Source organism: Hordeum vulgare, chromosome 6H, assembly GCF_904849725.1.
Source record: "Hordeum vulgare subsp. vulgare chromosome 6H, MorexV3_pseudomolecules_assembly, whole genome shotgun sequence".
NCBI lineage: Eukaryota > Viridiplantae > Streptophyta > Magnoliopsida > Poales > Poaceae > Hordeum > Hordeum vulgare.
The window spans coordinates 38645127-38659203 of NC_058523.1; positions in this window are offsets into that span (position 1 = coordinate 38645127).

Below are 14077 nucleotides of genomic sequence, written 5' to 3' on the forward strand. Positions count from 1 at the left end.
CACAACATAACTGGGTGACTATAAAGGTGCACTACGGGTACCTTCGAAAGTGTCCGTTGGGTTGGTACGAATCGAGATCGGGATTTGTCACTCTGTGTGACGGAGAGGTATCTCTGGGCCCACTCGGTAGAACATCATCATGATCTCAATGTGACTAAGGAGTTAGTCACACGATGACGTGCTACGGAACGAGTAAAGAGACTTACCGGTAACGAGATTGAACAAGGTATTGGTATACCGATGATCGAATCTCGGGCAAGTTCTATACCGACAGACAAAGGGAATTGTATACGGGATTGATTGAATCCTTGACATCGTGGTTCATCCGATGAGATCATCGTGGAGCAAGTGGGAGCCACCATGGGTATCCAGACCCCGCTGATGGTTATTGGCTGGAGAGGTGTCTCGGTCATGTCTGCCTGTCTCCCGAATCCGTAGGGTCTACACACTTAAGGTTCGATGACGCTAGGGTTATAGGGAATTGTTATACGAGGTTACCGAAAGTTGTTCGGAGTCCTGGATGAGATCCCGGACATCACGAGGAGCTCCGGAATGGTTCGGAGGTAAAGATTGATATATAGGACAGATGGCTTCGGACATCGGAAGTGTTTCGGGCATCACCGGTAACGTACCGGGACCACCGGAGGTGGCCCCGAGGGTCCACCGAAGGGGGGCAACGACCCCGGGAGGTAAGATGGGCCAAGTAGGGGAGGTAACCAGCCCCTAGGTGGGCTGGTGCGCCTCCCCACTCAGCCCAATGCGCAGGGGAGAGAAAGGGGGGCAAACCCTAAGCCAGGTGGGCCTAAGGCCCACCAGGGGTGCGCCACACCCCTCCTCCCCCTTGGCCGCCGCACCAACCCCATCTAGGGCTGTCGCGCCCCCCCCCCCAGGAGGGGGAAACCCTCAAGGGGCGCAGCCCCTCCCTTCCCTATATATACCGGGCACTTTTGGCCATTGAGAGATAGACTTTTCCCTCTCTCTCGGCGTAGCCCTGCCCTTCTTCCTCCTCCTCTCTGTCGGTGCTTGGCGAAGCCCTGCCGGGAGACCTCGTCTCTCCATCGACAACATGTCATCGTGCTGCTGGAGTTCTTTCCCACCCTCTCCCTCCTCCTTGCTGGATCAAGGTGCGGGAGACGTCACCGGGCTGCAGGTGTGTTGAACGCGGAGGTGCCGTAGTTCGGCACTAGATCGGAATCACACCGCGATCCGAATCACTGCGAGTACGACTCCATCAACCGCATTCTAGCAACGCTTCCGCTTAGAGATGTTCAAAGGTATGAAGATGCTCTTACCCCTCTCTCATTGCTGGTATCTCCATAGGAAGATCTGAATATGCGTAGGAAAATTTTGAATTTATGCTACGTTCCCCAACAATGACTTCATCTCCTTGCCTTTGACTGGGCATCCCCTAACGCCCTACATATTTTCGCAGGGCGCCGGCGCCGACGTTCCATGCACTCTCCTGCACTTCGTGGGCGGCGAGTTGATCGATGCCGCCAAGGGCAGAATCGTTCAATCGGGCAACCCCATGTTCCACGGTAAACCGATGCCACCCACCACGTATAGGGTTCAACTCATTCGGGTGCTGCCAGGCTGCGACGACTTGTTACCTCCATTCCACCCCGCTGGGGCCGACAAAGATGATGTGATGACCCTCAACGCCTGCTTAAGCTGTCCCTTGCTTTGGCCGAAGAGCCAGATTCGTTTGGGGGCGGGGGACACAACCCCACAGACAACACCGCCAGTCGTGTCGGCGCCAAGCCATGGCAAGACCGCCGCAACACTACCGGACATGCATATGGCATAGGATCCGTACATGCATATGGCACAGGATCCGGACGACGACGACGGTACATTTACCAAGGTCGATAATTATTTTGCCGAACAAGGGTACGGTGAGGAATTCTTGGGGCCTCCTTCTCAAGAACCCAACCCTGCAAAAGACGATCGCGATCTAGCTGGTACCATGGAGAAACCCAATTGCAACAGGCGTTGTCTGGCGTTTAGTTTTGAGGAGACACCTCCAGCTGCCGCCTTCATCGAGCCTCAGATAGCTGAGGTGCGAAATATTATCAGCCCCAACACACTCAATAAGGTGGTCTCTGAGCAGAACTCGATCCCATTACATCAGCAGAAGAAGGGATAGAAAAGAAAGACTAACAAGGGTGCGAGCCAGCCGGCACCGAGTACGATCCATGCTCTGGACGGGCCACCTTCACCTAAGGATATATCGAGGAGGGTGCATGTGGCAGGTAGGCTGATGCTACCGACTAATCTGCTCAATGTTGCAACCGGTGCTATGCGGAGTCTGCATGACAGTGTTCTTTGTTTGGAGAAGCGGCGTCTCTCCAAGAATAATGTGGCATACCCGGTTTTCGTTGCCAAGGTGCCAGAGGGCAAGGGCTTTGTCGATAGCGACATCGGGGGTATGATCGTCCCGCGGTTTGCTGACATCTTCGCCATGTTTAACCTTCATCCGCTGCACTACACCTTCGTTCGGCTATTTTTGCTGAGTATGGAGATGCGGATCATTAGAGACAAGACCCCGGACCTAGTGATAGTCGACCCCTTCTATATGTGTGCCAAGATCTTGGGCAGCGCTGGGGACCAGCAAGTCGTGAGTTCATACCTCAAAGGCGTCATTCTGGCAAACTCAGGTAAGGATAACTTCCTCATGCCTTTCCCTGGTAAGTTATCCCCTCATCGCCCCGTAACATATGATTTCTTAGATTTTGATCGTCCTTTTTTTCTAACATTCCGTGTTTTGTGCAGTGACACACGTTGCACACTCATCCTCTTAAGCCCGAAATATTCCACGGCCACGTATTTCGACTCGGACCGTCAGTCAAAAAAAGACTACACAAATATCAAGAAAGTTCTTGATGAAGCTCTTCCCGGCTACGCCATATCTGGAGGCACCTTCAGCAGGACAAGTCCTAGGCACGGCAAGCACGTGTTCACCCACAATACGACGTTCCCCTGCGTCAAGCAGCTGCCTGGCAGTCAGAAGGATGCCTACTATGCCCTCCATCACATGTGGGCGATCATACGGGACAATAATCACCTTCGGCTACCAAATAATCTCAAAGATTGGGTCGCACGCTTGTCGGCAATCCAGGATGCGGACATCAGACAAGAATTCTTTCGCATCCAGTCGGAGTTTGCGGAAATCATCCATCAAGATGTCCTTCGTACCTCGGGGCAGTTCTACCTCAGATCTCAATTGTCCAATGGTGAGATAGATACAACGCTACAAATGTAGGCTGACAACGACTGCAATTTCATGACCATCACGAAACACGACGGCTTCATCCACGTTCCCATGAATTGCTACTAATTCATGTTGCAATATTAAACTTTAATGAACTTGTATGTCTCTTTGGTTTGGACAGTCGTTCAACTTATATGTAATCGATGCTATTTATTAGTAGGACCATGAATCGTGATGTTATAGTTGTAATATTAAACTTTAATGAACTTGTATGTCTTTGTGAATTGCTACTAACGTTTTGTTTGGCTAGTGCATAGAGATGTCGTCGTATGTCGTGTACAAGGGTAAGGTTCCCCGAGTCTACGACGACTGGGAGGAGTGTCGGAGACAGGTTCACCGATTCAGCGGTAACAGTTACAAAGGGTACACCACAAGGGCGGAGGCGGAAGTTAGATACGCGCGCTATCTAGCGGGAGAGAGGAGGGAGCGTTGGAGGAACCGGATGAAGACCAGTTTCATTGCGATTATGCTCATCGTGATGACCGCAGCTCTCTTCTATGTGATGGTAGTTTAGATGGTCGATATCGACTTGTAATGTGAAGACAAACTCGCTACTCGCGGTCTCGAGACTTGTAATGTTCTAACTTTTTTCGGTATTTTAAATTCGGAGACTAACATGATGAATTGTATTCGGAGACTAATCTTCTATTGTATTCGATAAATCTGTTGTTTATATGTTGTGCTCTCTATATTCTGTGCAATAATATGTTTTGTAATCTGTGCAAATATCAGAAAAATAAATAAATACCTAATATTCATACTAGTGGCGCACCACTCAGAACTTTAGTGGCGCACTGCAAAAGCACACTTGTGGCACATCGTCAACTGGTGCACCATTAGTAAGCCAGAGCACATGGGTAAATATGGCCCTGTGAGGCATACTAATGGCGCACCATGAGCTATACCAATGGAGCACTTCCTGGTGCACCATTAGTATACCAGATACTAATGGCGCACCATGAGCTATACTAATGGCGCACCATGAGCTATACTAATGGCGCACTTCTTGGTGCACCATTAGTATACCAGATACTAATGGCGCACCTGTGGTGCGCCATTAGTAAAAAATTCTAATGGCGTGATGCTAGTGGCGCACCTGTAGTGCGCCATTAGTAGCCAAAACAGGTGCGCCACTAGCAGGCCTTTTCCTAGTAGTGCATAGTTCTCATGGTAAACTGATATCAATGGCATAATCAGCTAGCGAGCAAATAATAATGAGTTTCACATACCAACAATTCAATCAAAACAAGCATGAAGCAATATGAATAGGTGGTATCTCGCTAGATCTTTCTGAGATCGCAAAACATAAATGCAGAGCACTTTCAAAGATCAAGGGATGACTAAACATTGTAATTCATAGCAACGAAGATCTAGTCATAGTCAAACTCAATATCAATCAAAAGCAAAGCATAAAAATGAAATAGGTGCTCTCTAATTGGTGCTTATATAAGAAGAGGATGACTCAACAGGAAAATAAATAGACAGGCCCTTCGCAGAGGGAAGCATTGATTTGCAGAGGTGCCAGAGCTCAAGCTTTGAAAACAGAGATAATAATTTTGGGTGGCATGCTTTCGTTGTCAACGCAATGACCAAGAGTTCTAAATATCTTCCACGCTACACATGCTATAGGCGGTTCCCAAACAGAAAAGTAAAGTTTTAACTCCCCCACTACCAATCAATCACACTCCACGGCTAGCCGAATCCTCGGGTACCGTCCATACTAACATCAATCGGGGGGAGTCTTGTTTTACAGTTATATTTTCGATTTAAGCGTGGAACTAGGCATTCCAATTACCGGCCCCTTTCTCGTGAATGACAGTGAATAAACACATGTCGAGGATAACACGCCTAACATGGAAGATACCAATAGCCCTCTGTCACCACATGAGCGATTCGGGCATGCAAAACAGATTATTTCTTGAAGGTTTAGAGAATGACAGATGCAAATTTACTTGGAACGGCAGGTAGATACCGCAAATAGGTAGGTATGGTGGACTCTCATGGAAAAAAATTTGGGTTTATGGAAGTCAATGCACAAGCAGTATTCCCGCTTATTACAAGTGAAGGCTAGCAAAAGACTCGGAAGCGGCCAACTAGAGAGCGACAACAGTCATCAAGATGCAATGAGTTTGGCTAACATTGAGTGCAAGCATGAGCAGGATATAAGTCACCATGAACACGAACATCATAGAGGCTATGTTGATTTTGTTTCAACTACATGCATGAACATGCGCCAAGTCAAGCCACTTGAATCATTCAAAGGAGAATACCATCCCATCATACTACATCATAGTCATCTCAAAATCTATGTTGGCATTCAAGACAAACCATTATAAGCTCCTAGTTAATTAAGCATGGCATCAGAAACTATGATCTCTAAGTTGTCATTGCAAACATGATTCCCTCTCAACAAAGCTGAATCTAAGACGACAAGCTAGTCATATTTACAAAAACAAAATAGATAGAGTTTATACCAGCTTTTCCAGTCTCAGTCACTTCATCATATATCATCATTATTGCCTTTCACTTACACGATCGAACGATGTGAACAATAATAAGAGTGCTCGTGCATTGGACTAAGCTGGATCTGCAGGCAAACACAAAGGAGAAGACAAAGTAATATGGCTCTTTAACAAATGAACAGGTATGCATGCGAGAGCCACTAAACATTGTAACCATGGTCTTCTACCTCGACCCAAAGAAAAAGAAAACTATTTACACGGGAAAGATCCCAACAAGCAAAAGAAGAAAGGAAAATCTTTTTGGGTTTTCTCAAAAGGACACAAAACAAGAAAACAAGAAAACGAAAATAAACTAGCATGGATAATACAGTGGTAAAGTATAAACACCGACTAACAAAGTGGAAGCATAAGCATGAATGTAAAGTTGGTGCAAACACGTACTCCCCCAAGCTTAGGCTTTTGGCCTAACTTGGTCTACTCCCAAGGACGGTCCTGGCGAAACCCAAAACCATAATCGGGGTTATACGGGAGCGCTGCAGCCACTGCCTGAATAGCTGCCTCACGGAGACGAGCAGCCTTCGCCTCCCTCTCATACTCCTCTGCCTCTCCTCTGGTTATGTAATATCTCTGTTTTACCTGAAAGTCAAAGAAAGCAGGAGCAGGAAGGGTAATATGGAAAACACGCTACCGGTTAAATATCAATCGGTATAGGAGGGATTCATCATCCCTCTCAAGGAACTGGTAGCGTGTCATAGCGACGCGGTCAAGGAAAGTTGTATGGAGCGGGGGATCTCGTGCGCGGATGGGTACTCCAAGAAAATATGTTATGCGAGTGCCATAGATCCCGCCAAAGAAATCCCCATCAATAGCATTCTTATTCAGCCTCCTTGCTTATAGCTCCCATGTTGAAGCTTTTGTCACCCGTCACTGCGCTCTTAAGGATACTAAGGTCGGATGCGCATAGGTGACAATGTTCAACCTTGTCGTTAATGCATCTACCTATGAAGAGGGCAAAGTAGTGCAAGGCAGGGAAATGAATGCTTCCTATGGTAGCTTGCGTGATGTCTCGAGTTTCTCCAACAGTTATACTATAGACAAAATCTCTAACCGAAGACTTAGCAGGATCATTAAGACTACCCCCATCGGGTATCTTGCAAATCCTATTGAAATCCTCCCAATCCATGGTGTAGGATTTATCATACAGATCAAACAATATGGATGAGTCACGACCAACTGAAAATTTAAATCTACGCACGAAAGATGCAGTGAGCATAGCATACTGTTCACATTTATCTGAGAGGAATTCTTCTAACCCGGCATTGCGGACAAGTGTATCAAACTCATCCTTGAAGCCTGCTTCGATCATGAACTCATCGGAAGGCCATTCACATGGTTGTACCGGTGCGTCCCTTAGTTGAAAAGGATCGGACTCCCGAATAGAAAGATGGGGACCCTTCTTACTTGAGGAACCACCATGAAACTTCCTCTTGAACATAATTTCTTTTTGCTGAAATTTTTGAAGTTCAAGAGAAAAGTGAATAAAGACCAACCACACCTTGTAGCAACTACTCCTACTAGTGCCTAGAGACCGTATCACGCGCTAAAACTACTTGGGACCAGCTAAAATCAACATTTCAAGCTCAAGAACAGGGTCACCAAGGTAGCAAGAATACGCAAAGGATAAAGCACTAGAGTAGAAACTAATTGGACCAATAGAGGAGTCACTTACCAAGGAGTAATTTCCCCAAAACGGTTCGGAGAATGGTGCTTTGAGCAAGGAGATCGAAAATCACAGCCAAATGAGCAAGAACACAGGTTTGAGCTGCGAAACGATTTTTTATGGAGGTAGAAGAAGAGGATGGGAGCTGGAATGAGTGGAGGGGGTCCCTATGGGCCCCACAAGCTTGGTAGCCGTGGCCAGGGGGCGGTGACAGGGCTTGTGACCCACTGGTGTGGCCCCCAGGCCAGCTCCCAGTCCCAGCATTTTTCAAAAAATCTAGAAAAAATCATATTTGATTTTTAGAACCATCGAAGAACTTTTATTTTTGGGGTACTTTTCTTCGGGACGCTAAAACAGGAAACAGGGAAAACTAAACTAAATCTATCATTTTTCTTCTAAGCAACAGAAATTGAAAGCTTAAAACAGAGGTATGTGACTAATTGATTCATCCATTTCATGGTCATCGAAAGAAATCCGTCAATGGGGTTGATCAAATCCTCAGGACAAAACTTTTTCAAATCACAAAAGGAAACGAAGAATTGTCGAATAGCCACTAAGTCACCTCAATGGGGATATGAATCTCCCCAACAAACAAATCAAACTTCATCTTAACACGAGGTATAGAGCATTCAAAGCTCCCAATAAGAATCGATGAAGTTTTTTCGATAGCATTGATGCAATGTACTTGATATCGTTTCTTCGGAAAGTGCACTGTATGCTCAGTACCGTTGACATGGAAAGTGACATTGCCTTTGTTGCAATCTATAACAGCCATGCAGTGTTTAAAAAGGGTCTTCCGAGGATGACAGTCATGGCATCGTCCTCGGGAATATCCAAGATAACAAAGTCTGTTAAGATAGTGGTGTTAGCAACCACAATAGGCACATCCTCGCAAATTCCGACAGGGTAAGCAGTTGATTTGTTGGCCATTTGCAGAGAAATTTCAGCGGGTCTCAACTTATCCAGTTCAAGTCTACGATAAAGAGAGAGAGGCATAACACTAACACCGGCTCCAAGGTCACATAAGGTAGTTCTTACGTAGTTTCCTTTAATGGAGCAAGGTATAGTGGGTACTCCGGGATCACCAAGTTTCTTAGGAGTTCCACATTTGAAGTGTAATTGGCAAGCATGGTGGAGATCTCAAGATCTGGTATCTTTCGTTTATTGGTCACGGTATCTTTCATGTACTTGGCGTATGGAGACATTTTGAGCATATCAATTAACCGCATCTGCAGAAAGACGGGTTTCAACATTTCAATAAAGGGCTCAAAATCCTAATCATCCTTTTTCTTGGATGGCTTAGGAGGAAAGGGCATAGGTCTCTGAACCCATGGCTCCCTTTCTTTACCATGCTTCCTAGCAGTGAAGTCATTCTTATCGTATCTCTTAGGTTGTGGGTTATTAGGATTAACCGTATGTTCAATCTCCACATCCTTATCATCGCTAGGTTGAGCATTATTATGAACATCGCTGTCCATATTGTCACCAGGCTCATGTTCATCACCAGATTGTGTTTCTGCATCAGACGCAGAAATATCATTTGGTTCTTCAGGTGTGACAGTATTTGGTGAACTGACATGTAGGTTTCTATCATCATTCTTCTTATTCTTAGGATGTCTGGGTGTATTAGCATTAATTCCTTGAGAATCTTGATCAATTCTCTCAGGATGGCCTTCAAGATACAAAGGTTCCTGAGTCATTTTGCCTCCTCTAGTAATGACTCTGACAGAGTTGTCATTTAATTCATTGAGCAAGTCATTCTGAGCTTTAAGTACTTGTTCTACCTAAGTAGTAATCATAGAGGCATGTTTACTCAGAAGCTTCAGATCATTGACATTTCTATGTACACAAGAACTTAAATGACTAAGCATACGAGTACTTTGTTCCAATTGTCTGCTAACATAATCATTGAAACTCTGTTGTTTGGCAACAAAGTTGTCAAATTCATTAAAGCATAGGCTAGCAGGTTTGTCAAAAGGAACATAACTCTCAGCAAACCTACGCAGAGAATTTACTTCTACTACCTGTATCGGGTTATCGAGACCATGGATCTCTTCGATAGGTGGTAGATTTTTGACATCTTCAGATCTAATGCCTTTCTCTTGCATAGATTTCTTGGCTTCTTGCATATCTTCGGGACTGAGGAATAGAATACCTCTTTTCTTAGAAGTTGGCTTAGGAGGTGGTTCGGGAGTAGTCCAAGCATTATCGTTGATCAAGATGTTATTCAATAGAATCTCAGCTTGTTCTATAGTTCGTTCCCTAAAAACACAACCGGCACAACTATCTAGGTGGTCTCTAGAAGCATTGGTAAGTCCGTTATAGAAGATATCAAGTATCTCGTTCTTCTTAAGAGGGTGATCAGGTAAAGCATTCTGTAGCTGGATGAGCCTCCCCAAGCTTGTGGGAGACTCTCTTCTTTGATTTGAGCAAAGTTGTATATTTCCTGCAAGGCAGCTTGCTTCTTATGGGCAGGGAAATATTTCTCACAGAAGTAATAGACCATATCCTGGGGACTACTCACACATCCAGGAGCAAGAGAAGTGAACCAGGCTTTAGCGTCATCCTTTAGAGAGAAAGGAAACAGCTTAAGGATATAGTAGTAGCGGATCTTCTCTTCACTAGTGAAAAGGGTAGCTATATCGTGTAGTTTGGTAAGATGGGCTACGACCGTCTCAGGCTCATAACCGTGGAAAGGATCAGATTCGACTAGAGAGATTATCTCAGGGTCGACAGAGAATTCATAATCCTCATCGGTGATAAAGATAGGTGAAGTGGCAAACTTCGGGTCATATTTCATCCTAGCTTTCAGAGATTTTTCCTTCCACTTGAGAAATAATTTATCAGCGGCATAGGCATCCTTACACGCAAGAAAATCATCTCTCCCTCCATAACTTAACCCTCAGGTATATCATGCAATTCATATCTAGGAGAGCTAGATCTAGCAGGAGCAAAAGCAGGTTCTATCTCAATAGTATCGGCAGTTTCAGAAGCATCACGAGCATTGGCAGTAACTCTAGCAATATGAGCATCAAGGAATACACCTAGTGGCATATCAGGCAAAGTAGTATCTCTAGCAGTATCAAGCATAGCATCATCAGGAAAAATAGCATCTCTAGCATCATCAGGCAAAGCAGTATCAAGCATAGCATCTCTAGCAGTATCAGGCATAACATCTCTAGCAGTATCAGGCAAAGCAGTATCAAGCATAGCATCTCTAGCTGTATCACGCATAGTAGCATCATAAGCATCATCAAGCATAGGCGACATATCAAGATTTCAAGCAGGAGGTGGTGTCGCAAACTTACTCATAACTGAAGGTGAATCAAGTGCAGAGCTAGATGTCAGTTCCTTACCTCCCCTCGTAGTTGAGGGCAAGACTTTGGTTTTTGGATCTTTCAGATTCTTCATAGTGATCAACAGATATAAATCCCAAGTGACTCGGAGAATATAGCTATCCTTCCTCGGCAACGGCGCCGGAAAAATGTTGTTGGCGTGCAACTATTCCTGAGTTGATGCCTCCCCGGCAACAGCGCCAGAAAAGAGTTGCTTCGAGTTGCTCAACAATTAGCAATTGTCTTGCAATGGCCCACCAGCGTGTGAGATCGCGACAGTTTTCGAGGGTAGAGTATTCAACCCAAATTTGTTGGTTCGCACAACGGGAAGTGAAAGAATGTTCTCAAGTATTAGCAGCTGAATGTGTCAGATTCAACCACACCTGAAAGATTAGTGTGTGCAAGCAAAGTATCAGTAGCAAAGTAATATGATAGCAACAGTGCCAAAAACGATCTGGTGACAAGGCAGACTATTTCTAACGGTTGTATCAACGGCGCCAGAAAAGTATTATAGCAGGTAGCAGCAGTGTAACGAGTAACAGCAGTAGCAAGGAACAGCAATAGTGACAGCAGTAGCAAGAGTAGTGGCAGCAGCAGCAGGACAAAGCAAGTAACAGTAGTGGCAACAATAGTGGCAGCAGCAGCAGGACAAAGCAAGTAACAGTAGTAGCAAGTAATAGTAGCAACAACAATAGTATTAACAGCAGAGCAAAGCAAGTAACAACAGCAGTGGGACAAACTCGTAGGCAATGGATCGGTGATTTGTTGGATGCCATTCATCATACAACAGTTATAACACGGAGAGATATGTGGCTAGCTCCCGTTCGTCAATGTGATGTAGGCATGCATTCCGTGTGTAGTCATACGTGCTTAGGGAAAAGAACTTGCATGACATCTATTGTCCATCCCTCCCGTGGCAGCGGGGTCCAAATGGATACTACGGGATATTAAGGTTCTCCTTTTAATAAAGAATCGGACCAACGCATTAGCACTTGGTGAACACATGAACTCCTCAAACTATGGTCACCACCGGGAGTGGTTCCAGTTATTGTCACTCCGAGGTTGCCGGATCATAACACATAGTAGGTAAATTCAACTTGCAAGATCGGATCTAAAACACACATATATTGGTGACAACATAATAATTTCAGATCTGAAATCATGGCACTCGGGCCCTAGTGACAAGCATTAAGCATGGCAAAGTAGTAGCAACATCAATCTAAGAACATAGTGGATACTAGGGATCAATCCCCGTCAAAACTAACTCGATTACATGATAGATCTCATCCTACTCATCACCGTCCAGCGAGCCTACGAATAGATTACTCATGAACGATGAAGAGCTTCATGGAATTGGAGAGGGAAGAAGGTTGATGATGACGATGGCGACGATCTCCTTGATCCGGAGTCCGAAACGGACTCCGGATCTACCCTCCAGATGAAGAACAGGATGTGGCGGCGCGTCCGTATCGCAAACGCGATGAAATCTTCTCTCTTGATTTTTTCGGGATGAAAGGGAATATATAGAGCTGAGTTTGGGGGCGGCAGAGCCACGTGGGCCCCACAAGCCCTGACGGCGCGGCCTGGGGGGTGGCTGCAGCCACAGGGCTTGTGGCCCACTGGCTCACCCCCTCTGGTGGATCTTTGCGCAGGTATTTTTCATATTTGCTAGAAATATTCTCCGTAAATTTTCAGGACATTCCGAGAACTTTCATTTCTGCACACAAAAACAACATCATGGCAATTCTGCTGAAAACAGCGTCAGTCCGGGTTAGTTCCATTCAAATCATGCAAATTAGAGTCCAAAACAAGGGCAAAAGAGTTTGGAAAAGTAGATACGATGGAGACGTATCAGGGTCCACCAGGTGGGCCCACCCACCCCAAAGGGTCTCATGGGCTGTGGGAGGACGTGGACCAGCCTCTAGTGGGCTGGCCGAAGCCCCCACTAAAGCCCAAGGCGTATTGGAGGTGGGAAGGAAAGAAACCCAAAGGTGGAAAAGATGGAAAGGGTTTCCAAGTGTAGAGGAGGAATCCTACTCCTAGTAGGATTGGAGTAGGACTCCTCCACCTCCAATTTCGGCCAAACCTTGAGGGTTTGATGCTGCCTCCTCCCCTCCCTCCCTCCTATATATACTAGACGTTTTAGAGGTGAGGGCTAACCCTAATTGCCACGTGCTCCCTCTACTTCTCTGTAGATCTGTTTCTCCTCTAGTCTAGTTCGGCGGTGCTTAGGTGAAGCCATGCTGGATTAGTTCACCACCACCACCACCACGCTACCATGCTGGAGAACTCATCTACCTCTCCGCCCCTCTTGCGGGATCAAGAAGGCGGGGATCGTCATTGAGTTGTACGTGTGCTGAACGCGCAGGTGTCGTCCGTTCGGCACTAGATCGGGATGGATCGTGATGGGATCGCGGGATGGATCGTGATGAGATCACGGGACGGGCTGCGATTTGGATCGCGAAGATGTTCCACTACATCAACCGCGTTATATACGCTTTCGCTTAGCGATCTACAAGGGTATGTAGATTCACTCTCCCCTCTTGTAGATGATCATCACCATGGATAGGTATTGCGTGTGCATATTTTTTTTGTTTTCCATGTGATATTCCCCAATATATGGACCCCATGCTACGAGAGGGTAGGACAAAAGATGTCATGCATGTTTTTTCTCACTCTTCTTCTCTTTCCTTAAACTCACAAAACGTTATTATTTAAATCCTTACAACCCACTTAGATCACCTTATTAACACTTGCTTTAAAGCGCCAAATAAGAATTCTAGAACGCCCACAACCCTTTCGTTTTCCTCGCCTAACCCTAGGAGTTTAGGTCAAGCTCTTCCCTTAAGACTTCACGAGCGAGCCTGTGGTCCCGCCTCCACTTTGCCTGCTGCTCCGACGACAGATGTTGGAGAGGGGAATCCTGGTGCCTCCGCTTCGGTTAGTAGTTTAGGTTAGGTTTTTTTAGTCCTCACAGGTGCCGCTCTCACACGGATGATGTCACCACTTCTTTGAGTTTGTTCTCGAGATCGTTCGTGTGGACATAGTCGATGGAACTCCCACATAGATTCCTGTTGTCTCTTTGGAACAATGAGGTTTAAGTTTCTCATCATATGACAAGATTTGGTGTTAGGTTGTTTAGATCTATGCAAAGGTCTGACGACGGCGTTGCGGCATGAGGATGCTGGTCCTTAGGGGCACGTACATAGAGATTTTTTTGGTTGTCATCGACAAGGTCAAGCCTATTATGGTAGGGGAGAGTTGAAAGTGACGAGCCGACACTCGTCCT